Raw genomic sequence first — 14,936 nt, forward strand, 5'->3', positions numbered from 1 at the left:
GCCTGTTATATATTTGATGGTGGCAAATGTTTCGGCATCCCATTTGATTGTGTGTTGGAATTTATTGCTAATGCTTTTCAACAGTTTGGGTGCAGTAATACGAATCGTGGCACTGAAAGCAAATTCAAAAATTCAAATGCATGCACATGATACGTATGTAACATATGTCCAACTTTATGGCTCCATGATTTTCCCTTCAAAATTTTCTTGTATACTTGTAAATAAAATTATTATCCAGGATTTGTTGGATGGAAGATATTGCCTTGTAATTAAAAAAAAAAATGTATATTGTCGTGAGATGTCCCCCGGCTTTTGAAACAGGAGGTATTTGTATACTTACACTGAAACTTTTATAGACTCCTTGTACATACCATAGGTTGCTTATATATTTTTAACAATTTAATTAAATACATGTACTAATATTATCCATTGTTAAAAAAAAATGTTACATGTTTAAAACTTCCAAAGAGTTTTGGAAAGAGTTGTTAGTTTATTTGAAATGTACTAAATAAAGTGCAATTCTTGCATTTACCCTTATGAAATGTGTGCTATATGTGTACTTGGTTCATGCTGTATGAATAGCCTATTGATACATAGACATTGTATGCTTTACAAAATTGAACAATCATTTTTTTGTGGCAAGTAATGCACTTCAATATGAGAATACCAGAATTGAGAAGTTGTACCTTAATTATGTTCACCTCTACACTGCCTGGTATCCTGTTGTTCAAAGTTGGTGATGAGAATACGCATGCATATAGATTTCATTTGGTAGACTTTGTCCGCAAATCAACATTTGAACATGTCATCAGCTATTTTTTATCAGTCATGGGTGTCTGTCCATGCACATCGTTTTTTACGCAAATTGGTCGGAATTTGTATAAATGTACCGGGGTATTTATAAAACAAGGGCACAGCTTATAATAACAAATTGCCTGTCTTGCTCATAACAAGCCTGATGCATTGTGTGCTTAATTATAGTTAATATTTACTATAACACTCAGTCTCCAAGATACATGTGTAGTTTAGTATAACAAGATTAAAGTGTATTACCATTGTCTTATGACATTTAGATTTTGTGTTATGATGCTTAAAATACTATATAATACAATAATTTGTGTTCTGCTAAGGGGGGGCGTCAGTGCATGCACTCAACCAGCAAAGTCACCGAGGGTATCAGTGAATACTGGATCTTGGACTCTTCCAGGGGCGATATAAACCTATTCTCTAAAATGGGCGTGAAATGCATGACTCGTAATATCCGCTATTTTGGAAGATAAATAAAACCGCGTCACTAGGGAGCCAGGCTTTAACTTGAGTGTTTATTCCTGTCAGACTTCTTCGAAACGCGGAATTTTTTCGTAATCCTTTACGTAATGGATGAGGAGGAGGAAGAATATACCCATGAAAAAAATACGCACACGCAAATTTGACAACATTCACTTGAGCATTTTAGGTTAGTGGGAATAGAAGAAAATAGATGGAAATACCAGTTACATCACTCGTGAAGATTGATGATTCGATTGCTGGCCGGGATAGATGTATTTAGTGTTCATTTCTATGCAATATGTCTACACTTGCGATTCAAAATTTCGATGTGTAAAATCATATTGCTGCTGTGGGTGACGGCGGCTGACAGATTGTTTTGGTTCTGCGGCTCTCTTGACATGGGCAACTGATTTTTAGGTTTATTTTTTTTTATTTTTCTGACGTTTACTCGGTCGTATTTTGTATATACCAGCCAGACACTGACAACGATTATTAAAGTTAATGGTGTGAGACAAGGATGTATATTAAGGTAGAGATGCAGGTTCGTGGGCACTTGGGAGTGAATTTTTTTGCTTTTTATTACCCAAACAGTCTTGGCTATAGACTGTTAAAATTTTGTAGAATTGTGAATAGTGGAACATACTCAAAAAATGATTTTAAAATATAGATAACAGATGCAAACGTTCTCTCTTTTGAATGCTTAGCAAGATTAAGCACGGATGTACATAAATAAGATGAAAGAATGGTGAAAAAAAGAAATGACGGGATCTCCATATTATGCACTATATTTAACTTTTAACAAAACGATAATACATTTAAATTTGGAACTGTTACACCCATTTTAATTATGAGCATTACTATTTTTTTTTAAATCACTTTTGACCAAAAAAAGCACATTTTTGTGCATATTTCAAACTACAGTGTCCATAAAAAAAATACTTACAAAATTTTAAAATTCATACAATAAGCTTATTCATACAATAAGTTTTTTGGACAAGGAAGGTCATCTTGGTTTTCTAATTAACTAATTAAAATACCTGTCAGGTAAACTGCATCTCTACCTTAAGTCCTTTCCTTTTCTTTTTACCTTGCCTGTACCATCAAAGATGGAAGGGAAAGGTATATTAAGGGAAAAATTTTGTCTGTCGTTGTCGTCGTTAATAATTGTTATTGTGTGCTTAATAACTTTACTAATTCTATTCCAAACTTTATCAAACTTGGTCACCTTATTCATCAGTATAAATTCTTCCCTGAGTTTGAACAACAGATGTCCTGTATGAAAATATCATGCAAAAATTGAGAAAATCTGATAAAATATTTTGACTGTTTCTACTTGACTGATCACTGGTGATACACATCAAAGGTCACTGATCTCAGTGGAAATATGCATTGTTGTATGTGTTCAATGAAGCAAATGATTCATCTTGTAATAATATCCTTGGTAATGTATCTCAGAATCCCATACTGGGTTTCAAAACCAACTCATGGAGAGATTGCACAGTCTGATACACATTTGCAAAGCTACCAATAAAATCTTTACAGAAAACAAGATGTCAGAAAATCAGTATAAGCACTCCTATGAACTGGGTGCCTAACTTTGATCAAGATCTGAAGCTAATAGAAAATCTGTTTAGTTCAAAGTTATCAAATCAAAAACAACACATAAAAATACATTAAAAGCAAAACATTTCATCCACATTTTAAAAAGAAAATTATTCTAAAATATATGTATTCTGTATTTGACAAACAGTTCATTCGACAAATGAAAACTCACAGGAATATGTTTCAGCTATTAGAACAGAATGATAGTTTTTTATAATACTGGTTTAAAAACGCACTTCAAAGATTGCAGTGTTTGAAGATGTAGATTCTCAGGAGGCAACAGTACTGTTGACTTCTCCCTCCACTGGACACCGACTAACTATTTAAGTTGATTTGCATACAAAGCAGAGCTTGCAACATGATAGCAATTCATAAAGGGTGTTTTTTTACTTTTCATATAATACAGTAGTCACACAATGAGGCAGTTCATATTTGTCTCAGTAAATCATTAATTTTTGACAGACACCTGTACAAAATACTTGGACTAAAGCCAGCTAAAATTGTCTGTTATCTTGCATGTTTTATGAATCTATTCACATCTAAATGCTGCACTTTTTTTTTTGCAATGAGACATTTGTTTTTATTCTAAAATATCCGAATTACTTTGAATAAAGCTGGAAATTATGTCCCTTAAAATAATTAAACAAATAAGGCATCAATGTTTTTGTAAGATATTTACATCTTTTAAGGACATTCGGTAGACTGATTCCCTACTGTTGGTTCAATCCCAAAACTTGTTTGCATTCAAAATTAATTATGACAATGCATATTTATATTGAAACAAACTATGATAAAAGGAATTGTATTATATGACAAAGGGCAAGGTTTCATAAATGATTCTGTGATTGTTTTACACCGGTGGTTAAATACATGTAGTTTGAGCTAATTTTGTGATTTGTGGAAGTTGACTGTCAATTTATCCAAGACTAAAGTTGTTGTTTTCAATAGTGCGGGTTGTTAAATTGGTCCTGTACTACTAATTTAATTGCTTGCCTAACAAGGTAAAAAGTCGTTAATGGATATAATCAAACGCTCGAGAAAAGTGTTTTGTAATGCATCTTTTCTGTTTTATATTGGTTCAGTGATTACATAGGGCCATACTTTCACAACTTTTAAACAAATCGCTGAGCTGCTTTGCGAGACTTACAGAAACCAAACCGGCTGCTTACAATTTCGTTGATTTGGAATCGATTTGTACACTCACCGGTGTTTTAATTGTCTGTGTGCCAGCTGCATGTGCCGAACAAAAGGAATGAACAGAGTTGAGGATACACATTTAAGACCTGAACGTATTGCAGTAGTGAGTGTCGCTTCGCATTATGGAGGTTATGAGTCCAATCTCTGACCCAATGGCACACTCTACAGCATAAATCAGAGTATAAACTAAACCAACAAACGTGTTGAAAACATAAACACTGTTGGTCCCTTTTATACTGTCCCCAGTGATCCTCGGAACAGTCAGAGATGCCAATCCTCAGAGAATGTTGATCTAGGTTCGAACTCCCCAATCAAATTTATCTCGTGCAAACAAAGGCAATTCTGAACCCGATACCACCCCCAAAAAACAATGAGGTATTTGAATGTCTGGTAGAAATTTGAATATTTTGCATTTTTCTAGCTTTTCAGTTGGCATTCAAGGTGTAAAGAGAATTTACGTTACATTCATTTTACTTATTTTCTAACACCCCCGACTGCTTCAATAGTTAGTGATGCTAATGAATCTGTAATATCATCTCGCGTATTCTAATCACACGTACCACCTGACAATTGAACAAAATGTTTATTTTGTAACCAGCACCTTATCCTACAGTCTCCGGTGAACATGATCAGTGGAAACGTCCTACAGTTCATTATCGCCTTAGATACTGAAGTATGGTTTGAACTAGCTTTCACCTGCTAAGCATGTCCTAGTTTTGGCATTAGTAAAAAGTACCGAGTTTTCACAATTACACGCGCACAAACACAAGAAGAACAAATGCCAAACCAAGTGGACTCAAAGCTGCAGTCAGTTTGTTCATACCTATTCGAATTAATATTAATTACTGGCCCATGATAGATAGTTGAATAGCCTCAATCTGAACGCTTTGCATTTTGGGATGACTACATTGATACGGTCTTGTTATTATTGGATTTCCTTAAGCCAGAGAGAACTGGTAATTGGCTGCTACTTCTATCAGCAACTGCTGCGATGATAACTTAAAGTGCAATGGACAAGCCAAACTATTCCTATATACTGCTTACATATTGAAGAAACATTCATTCGTTCACTGGTAATTTTTGTAAAGGCAAGCATGCAATAAGTTGTTCCAACCAATCATTCGCCCACGTATGAATGGGCATGACCACTTCACAATCCATTAAATCCTTGCCTTCAGAGAGTTCCTCGGCCGGTCAACCAACGACACCTCATGAGCGGCAAAAAACAGAAAGTTTACAACGGAGTAGAGTTGAATATTCTTCTTGGCGGGCCCCTCAACGCACAGAAATATTACGAGTTTACCCCCTTGTGGGTATACTTGACCTTAGGCTTCCCTAGGCTAATCAGCCGACGACACAACACGAGTAACAAATTAGGCTATTGGTGTCAGTCAGAAAGAAGGGGCACTTGAACATTGGCTTTTAACAAGTCTTTAATACAAACGTGACAATTGTGGTATTGGATATTTTTAGTATACGCGACGAGGATGTCTCATCCAGAATGAAAAACAATAGATGTCAGTTTTGCTGCAGTTTATGCAGCTCTTTTGGTCGTGGTATATCAATAAGAGCTGCTAAACTGCAGCAAACGGCAGTTGTAAATATTGCCACTGGCCTGTTAATGCCAAAAGGCCCTTTATAACGTATTTTGCAATCGTATTAGAGTTAGTTTATAAAGAATTAGTTTAGATGGGGTTTTACAATAACACAGAATGTTTCTAGAATTATGTAATTCCAAGTCTAATTTGATAAAAAAAGAAAAAGTATTTCTGTAATTGCTAACTATTTGACTCTCTCATGATTGTTGAAAGATTGAACAAACCATGGAGAACATAAAGTGTTCTTTCAGAAATTGAGGAAGGGGAACTAAACGTTCATGCAGCTGAGTTATCAGCAGCTATGATCATTGTGACCACGAGGAAGCGAATACTAGGCTCTTGGTACATGCTAAACAACGAATTGTCAAACCTAACAATGATGTAGCCATTTTATGTACCACATACTTCAGTCGACTTCAAATTAGTTCATCGTAATAAAGCGTAGTACATTTGTACTGAACCCAAAATACTCGGCTCCTATTTGTATAGTTAAAATAATAATATACTATTATACCCAATATTTTAATGTATTTCTCTTGTCAATTAATTTACATTTTCTCGTATGCATGTTGATGAACTATATTGTCTCTGAATGCAGTCATAAAACGAGTGGTTCGTACTGGTCTATGAATTCTAAGCTCTCTATGTGTGCAGTTAAAATGCTATATGTTCTGTGTGTTTGAAATTCGGCTTGTGTATTGCCATCTAGTCACCGTGGAAGCATGTCCACTACAAACTATAATATTTGGAGATAAGGCAGCGATAAGGTGCACTAAATAGTTTGAAATTACATTAAAACGTGACTGCTTTGAACACATGCGTCATATTTGTTTGTGAATGGGAATGTCACAACAGGAGGAGTGCAGTTAATCACTGTTATTAACTGTCTGGCCACTAACGTCTATTAGCAACGGTATTCACATGCAGTCTCTACACCTCTAATAAAAGGGCTTACTGGCTGTATTCATTTGTTCTTGCATGTAATCACAACATAGACTACAAAGGCTTATATTTACCTACAACAGTAAGTTGGAATGATGACAGAACACGTAGGTAGGCATATATACATCATCGTAGCTCGATTTACTACTACGATAACTAAAACATTTGAGAATGTGTGCATATTTGTAAGTTCGTATATGGAAACTTCTATTTAAACATTTTACCCCTGCATTGTACTGTGGGATGAAAATACCAAATTTTGGTTTGCAAATACTAATACCTGATTAGTATTGGGATGTGCTCTAACACGTTGTTTGTGTGATAGTATTATGTATCAACTAAGCTACCATGTATTATATTCTGTGGACGTCACACGAATTGCCTGTTACAATTGGTTGACAACAAATAGATATATGGTGCAATGATGAATGCAAAATCATACTTAATAGGTTAACATATTCATCCACACAGTAGCATCTATTTTGCTGCTTTAGAACCCGTATATTTCATAGTAGGGTATATGTTATTGACTATTTCTGGTACATAATCTAGAATGGTTATGTTAATAAAACATCAACAGTGGTTTGTCAATTTATTTGTTTTGAATTATGTATGCATAAGAGTATGCATAATACCACAATTTCGAGCTACATTCTACCTCGGGTATTCATTGGGAAAGGTTGACATAGTTACGCTATGTTTCGGAAATGCTTTGACCAATTTTGTTTAAACACCCGTAACATAGGGTATGATTAAAACTATTATAAAGCTTACCCTGTGTGATTGGTCAATGACCTGCTTGTTGTTCGTATGTCGGACTCGCCCATAAATCATTCAATCATTTTCTTTATGATACTTGCATCCTGTCCCAGGTTAGCTTCATCTTTATAAATAAATAAACGCTGCTCGGACTGATAAGTGTGATATATTGAAGATAATATTTGGTAATCGTAGTCCTAAATAACTATTAAAAATAGCTAGACGTTTCGAGCTATCGATAAAGAGCCATTGCTCGCAACGTCTAGCTATTTTTAATAGTTATTTAGGACTACGATTACCAAATATTATCTTCAATATAGCTTCATCTTTGGTCCATATTAAATAACGACTCATTATTTCAGTTTAAATTAATATCATTCTCATGCTCATGCTTGCTATGCTTCCCACATTTACTAAAGCTTCCATGCGCCACAGTTTTTCAATGAATTTAATTTTACTTAATTTTACTGATTCCAATCGTTATATTGGAGTTTATATACATCAACTGTGCACTCTGGAAGTTCAACGGCACATTTCCTTAGCTGGCATACCAATTATCAGACTAGCGCCCCCTTCCGCCTAGATGCGTTAGTTCTCTCGTACGTAACGAAAAAAAATACTTTCTTTGTTATTGTATTTCTACTCTGAATAGACAAATCGATAAAAAATGGGTTAATTAATACAACTTCAATTACGTAAACATTTTCCGGATAATGTGGAGTGTAATTGGAAATATAATCAAATGTTATTTACGACTATTATATATCATCAGCTCGATTTAAAGTTGAATAAATTAAACATAAAAAAAGAACAAGTTGATCAAAGATATACGTATTCAGAAAATCACAATCACAATCACGTGGTTGAGCCTGACACACGATTCACTGCAACTGCGTTTGTGACAGCGTGGTGTCTTGATTGGTATATCAGTCCTACCCTGAATGTATACACCCGTGCACATAAACACAGTAACGACACTGACGCGCCCGTTATATAATTAACTGCAATTAAATATCAAGTAATCTCCGGGGTGATATTGAAAAAAAAAACACATTTCATTTTTGTTGAGATTATACATATTATGCTGCCCTCTGTCTGAGGCGATACAAAACAAACATGCATTTGGAAGCCTCAGGGTGATTCGATTGACCATATTTGAAGTTTTATGCATACCATTGCGTTCCAAACAACAAAAGTGCGGTATATATATTATAACCATCGTGTACACCACCATCTTTGCCAGCCAAGGTTAATTTATTTGGTCGTAGCCTCGACATTAATGGAGATGGGGTAGCCGGCTTTGAAACCGTGCGACTCGGGCGATGCTTGTACTCGAGAAATCTCGGAATAACGTGATAGATGGTGTAAATCACAATTATTTTAACACATTTGTCAGTGTCTACAACCTGGCTTCCATACCTATGCATCAATTGTCGAATTTGATTTCAAATCCCAAACATTGATATCAATCAATACCAAATCGAAACACTGGTTTGACTTGTTTAATTATATTATGTTAATTGACCCCGATAGCGGATAATGGGACATGAGTTACGTGTATCTGGTACAAATGACCAGTATTTCCGGATCCGTCCACAAAGTGAATATACTCAATATAAGCAATCCATATGTATTACGTGTAAATCAAATACTAAATACTTGCACCAAAATTTAAAAACCACATAAGGGGTGTAAATTAAAAATGCAATGTAAAAGACAAGCGATATAAAAAAGGGCCATTAGAAAGAGCAAATAAGATGAAATTAGACGGTTCGCAATCCTTCGTCATTCTGAACATGAAAGGAAATTGATCATTTAGAAAAACACCTGCTCAGATTGGCCAAGGGATTATGGAAGTTGATGCTTTTTAGTTCAACTTAGTTGTAGACAGCTTATAGAGTGTTCTCTATCAAGACGAGTAGTATAATCACCACTTATAAGGACCCCAGCTGTCATGTTTATATCACAGAACTGTTTTGCAGACATAATGTATTGTTGTGCAGATCTTACATCGAAATGACATTTCGTTTTACCATAACTGCATGATTTTAGCGTGTCACGAGTTTGATTAATTCACTTGACGGGTGCTCAATGTTAACGCGTCACTGTAGCGTTTTTATTGATGCGGGTAAAGACGCTTTGGCATGTACAGCAACATCGTCTATAGCAGGGTAAAGGGGCGGCTATACAATGTGGAATGCGCACTGAGAATTTACAGATTGGGCATTCTTTGCCACAATATTATATAAACATGTATTTTTGTTAGATGAACTCGTTAACAAAGGAAAAGATAATTTTACGAAATTGTTGATGACGTGTAGGATTACTGGAATGGGATCACAACGTTAGCATGTGGCCAGAAGTAAAGATTACGGCGTGTTTCAGTTCCCATCCACACTATATATGGTAGAACTGTGATTCACGAAGGTTCAAATCTCCTTAAATGGTACGTGTTTCAAAAAATAAGCCGTAAGTGGAGAAAACTGAATCTGGTATATGAATGTCGCATTGTTGCAATCACGATATAATACGTATATGTAGCTATGAGTACATAAAAACGACATGGACAAAAGGAAGTCCCGTTACATAATATTTTCAGTATATACAAGTAAACATTCTCACGTATCTTCAGGCGCAGGCATTCGGAATATTATGGTGCGTTTTCATTCGCCATTTTAATTTCCACTATTCCATTACATAGTGTGTTTGCGATCATATCGCGGCGTTTGTTTAGCTTCCAGTGGCTCGAGCTTGGAGTAGTGTTCTTATAATCTTGCAGCTTACATCCAATATACTATTGCTGGGTCAGTAATAATAATAATAATTTCACTATATATTTATATGCGAAACTATATACGATATGCAAAACTCGGGCAAGGCGCCGTGCTTGCAATGTGTTAAAGTATCAATCATTCAATCCACAGTCCCTCTATCCCAAACATTTCTGTTCACAGTTAAACAAACTCGCCTAATTATCCTGTTTTGTTCGCGTAAGTCATCAACACGCGGATATCACATTGTGCGTGGCTAAAGAAAATTAACAACAACAACCAAAGAAGATTGGCCAATAAGTCTTAATTTAGACTAACGAACACCAAAAATAGCCTCAGTGACGTAGAGACGGCTTCCGAATTAGCAGGGTTTATTGTTACAGCTGTGTGTGTCTGCACCCACCTGGCATAATGCAGTTAAAAAACAACTAAAGTACGATATAATTGATTTAGCTGGATGCAATGTTCACAGTCAATAACCATAATCATGTTAGCCGCGCGTTCTCAGATGCTATCTAAATTTTCGTAATAGGAATCTGTCTTTCACTAGTCTTTACACTGCGGGATGAAATAGTGTTTTAAATGAGATGTTTGTGATGACACGATTAGAATTCATTACAATTAATCCAGTGTTGCTATACTGGTATGTACGTAATATACTCAAATCATCTGTGATCAAAAAGTGTTGGAAACATGTACAGTGAACGAACGAACAAGTGAATGAATGACTTTTGAAATATTGTCTCAGATTAGAAAAATGGTAGATTTAAGCCACACTGACGTCACCGTGAGCGCTGACGTAGATAATAACTGGATTATTAAATTGACAAGTTATCATTGCGTCACCAGAAATCAGGCAACTGCGTGGGTTAGAACCAGTCAATGGTACATAATTATATTCATAAATGTTATAGCTGTAGTAACAGCAGGTGTGGTGTGATAATCTATGGCAAATTTCACCTCTAATATAACCTTTGACCCACGACATCGACCGTGAATCTATTTTAAAATTATAGCTATTGGGAGTTTTTACTAGTTATAAGTATGTGTCTTTCAAATAGCAAAACTCAATTTAAGTTGAACAACGCAGGCCGGGTCACGTGAATTGACGCTAACAATGACTGCTTGAATTTAATTACTGCGGCTTTTGTAAAAATACCACACACGATTGATATTAAAATTCATTTTTCTGCCACTGTTAGCAACACAGAAACGATAAGTGGTTTTAAGAATACACACTTAAAGATCTTTGTCATATCAGTTTATGTATTTTGATTTCACACACCAAAACTTATGCTCTCCGTAACGTTGTCTGAATTAAATAGAAAGGCAACGTTGAATACACCTATAGAGGGTTCACCAAGCGTTTCATTTTGATTGTATAGTCATCCATACGTCAACCTCATCGAAACCCGTAATAATTAAATGCATGTTACAGGCGTTGTAAACATTGCCTGGGAGTCATACCGATAACAATGCGGCGAAACGACCACCTCCATTGTTTAATAACTACTACACAGGCCACAATACCGTATCAACTGAAATGAATTGACAGTCGGGTATCAACTAATAAAAACAAATAAAACTGTTCTAATGGTTAATACAAATAAAAATATACGTCAATTTAAAGAGTGGAATTCAAATTGAGTACAATAGTTGTGTATACGTATTCCTGATTGTCACTGGAAATGAAATGTATCCAATGAATGACATATAAAATAACACTAATTGATCAAAAGAACTGCAGTTTATGATGAATTATAACATACTGAGATATGTAATTGCAATCATTTAACACTGAAGTGAAATAAACGTGCAAAGGAAGAATATGGCTTGATAAAAAACTTGATATTGTTTTTTATACTAACACAATTCTAATCGGAAGTGCGACGTAAATGTATATTTGATCAATAGTGTTTGCAATCCCACGATTCAAGTATATACGTCACACGTTGATCACGCCACTCGGTGATGACAAAACGACACATATGCTTAGTAACTCTAACACTACCTTTGATTCTGCTTGACAATACGACTGCATGGGTTTGGGTTTAACGTCAGGCAGTAGTTACAATTACCCTTACCATGTATCAGGTACAACCTTCTAAATTCAGGTTTGGGAATTGTCCTTATTTGCATGTTACTGTGAACGTTTATCGAAATTTCGTTTACAGTACAGATTATATTTATTTTATCGGTGTGCAGACACGCTTATCATATATACATTTTGTACATTAAATTATTGAACCGAGTTTAAGCAATTACAATATGTCTGATAACAAATGTAAGCTGTCTGGTTTTCATGGTAACAATGTGGTGACCAATTTTAATATAAAAAAAATCACAAATTATATTTCAATCTCAAAATGCCTGATAATCAATCAACTGCATCGAAATAAAACTAATTCAAAACTCATTAATATTCAGCAAATAGTCATGCAATGTTAATTTTCATATTCTTGTAATATTTCGATTATTGTGTAAGAAATATATATGAAATTTATATATGTCTTACCAAAGCTCAAATAAATCAATTGCTGGCAAATAATCAAAATAATCTAATTTGCATACTGTGAATTTTATCTGTATAACATTTTGCAACTCGTAATGTATTTGCTTGATTAAATTTAGAATTTTTCCATGTGACATTTTTGTAAACCATTTGATTTAAAGGGAAGATATGAATTGAAACAAACACGTGCAAAACCCACCAATTGCATGTAATCAATGAGCACAACTATTAGCTAACTAACTGTTTAGTATTTAATCGGAATTAGTTGTTTACGTAATCTATTTAATTTGCATATTCTTACTTAATTCAGTGATCGCTGACATATAAAAGTTTCTGCTTACAGCTTTTCCAGGGGGGATTTGTATTATAACACAATCTAAATTATACTTTAATGCAAAAAACAGTCCTTTGTATTTAGCTCCGTGCTCCTCTGTTAAGTACAACAGCAAATATTCTGTTGGTGAGCAGATAGAAGACATCCAACACGGCTATACGAGAAAAACATGACAACTCGATGGACTATTTACGTTATAACATATAATATTAGAATTTGGGGGCTGTGTACACGAAATGCACCATAAAGCGTGCGCTAGAAACATACTTATACGCAATTTAATTTGCATGTACTTAATCCATTTTAAACGCCTTTGCAGTTATTCTATCAATTTAGTTCTTGAATTAACTTGAGTTAACTGCTAACAGTCGTTCAAAACGTGCACAGAATGACCAAAACGTGCACGTTTCACACGGATTAAAATGAGTTGTATGCAGAAATTTGCATATATAGCAATTCCTGAAGCCTACCGTTATAGCCAGTGTTTTTTCAGTCATGTAACCAAAATTTATCCATAACTACCTAGCATTACCAGTAGTTGACTAACGTCATTGGTTACCTCAAACAAATCTACCATCATTGGAGCGTTGAAAGTTCAGTATATTGAAATCACTGTATTTGCCATTGCCGTTAGTTCTTTTAATTGAGAATGGAAATTTTAATCAATATATTCATATATAATGTCACAATGTACGTGAATGGTCCGCTGGTATTTTAAGAAATTCTAAGTATTCTAAAATTTCTGACTAGACAATATTATAAAACTATATCATTTATATTGTATCATCATTTACAGTCTGGATCAATAATTTGTTGTTCTGTCAAGTATACAATGTTTTCTTTACACACTATGCCTTTAATTATGTTTTATATGGTCAGTAACTGTTACAAGTTAATAAATAACTATATTATCTAATGTCACTTGAATATTTGAATGAATATTTTCTGTGAAATTAATATACTTAATTGAAGATTTTAAAACAAAAATCGTGCAGTGACGCAGGTTTATCCATGATATGAACATAGTGTATCGGATTACCTTTGACCTTTTATAACAGACTATATATCTAGTGTATATTAATGAACTGAATACATGCATAATCTGCAATGTAATTACATTGTGTTCGATACGATATGAATAATAAGTTGTACCACTATTATTGACGGTGTAATTGCTTAAGCATGCACGATAGTTACACGTGTATTCAATATTGTATGCAAAAAAAAAAAAACACTGTCGGAACAAGTGAAATAACTAAATTAAACATACGAAATGCATTCCGTGAACTCATTGTGTGAACTCCAGGCCCTTCCCGCAATTTCAAACTAAAAATAATCACTCTAGTAAAGTTTACCTTTTTATGCAAATTTTAAATTTACAAATTAACATTAATTTGCATATTTATTTGAAATATATCCTGATTAATCATAGACAACTGTAATCAGAACACACAATACGAATTGCGAGATGTTATACAAATTTTTAATTATTTTCAATAATTGATGGACTTAAGTGAGCTTTGGTTTCACATACACATCCAGACCTATTAACAAATTAAGGATGTGATGCCCCAGACTAGGCAACATTTATTATATCTGGTCAATACAATAGGAATATCAGAAATATTTTATACCATGTAACTATTGACTTGTAGAATAATCTGATTCCCAAATTTGATAAATTTTCTGATAAAAACAAATAAAGTAGGATGGTGAAAATCTGTACTGTAGGATAATGTTAACATTTCAAATAAATTTATAAATTGACATATGCAAATGAGAACAATTTGCACAACTATTGTTATATTATGAAGTTATTGTGGGAAAAGTTTTAGTATGCACGGAGGCAGTACGCTGATCATATTGACTGGTACGTAGCGGAGGTCGATGTACTACCATACTGCCTGAGTAAGCACTTTGCGGTATTCTCTCGATACCCTATGTTGGTGACG

Source organism: Saccoglossus kowalevskii, chromosome 1 (assembly GCF_978046115.1).
Source record: "Saccoglossus kowalevskii chromosome 1, keSacKowa6.1, whole genome shotgun sequence".
NCBI lineage: Eukaryota > Metazoa > Hemichordata > Enteropneusta > Harrimaniidae > Saccoglossus > Saccoglossus kowalevskii.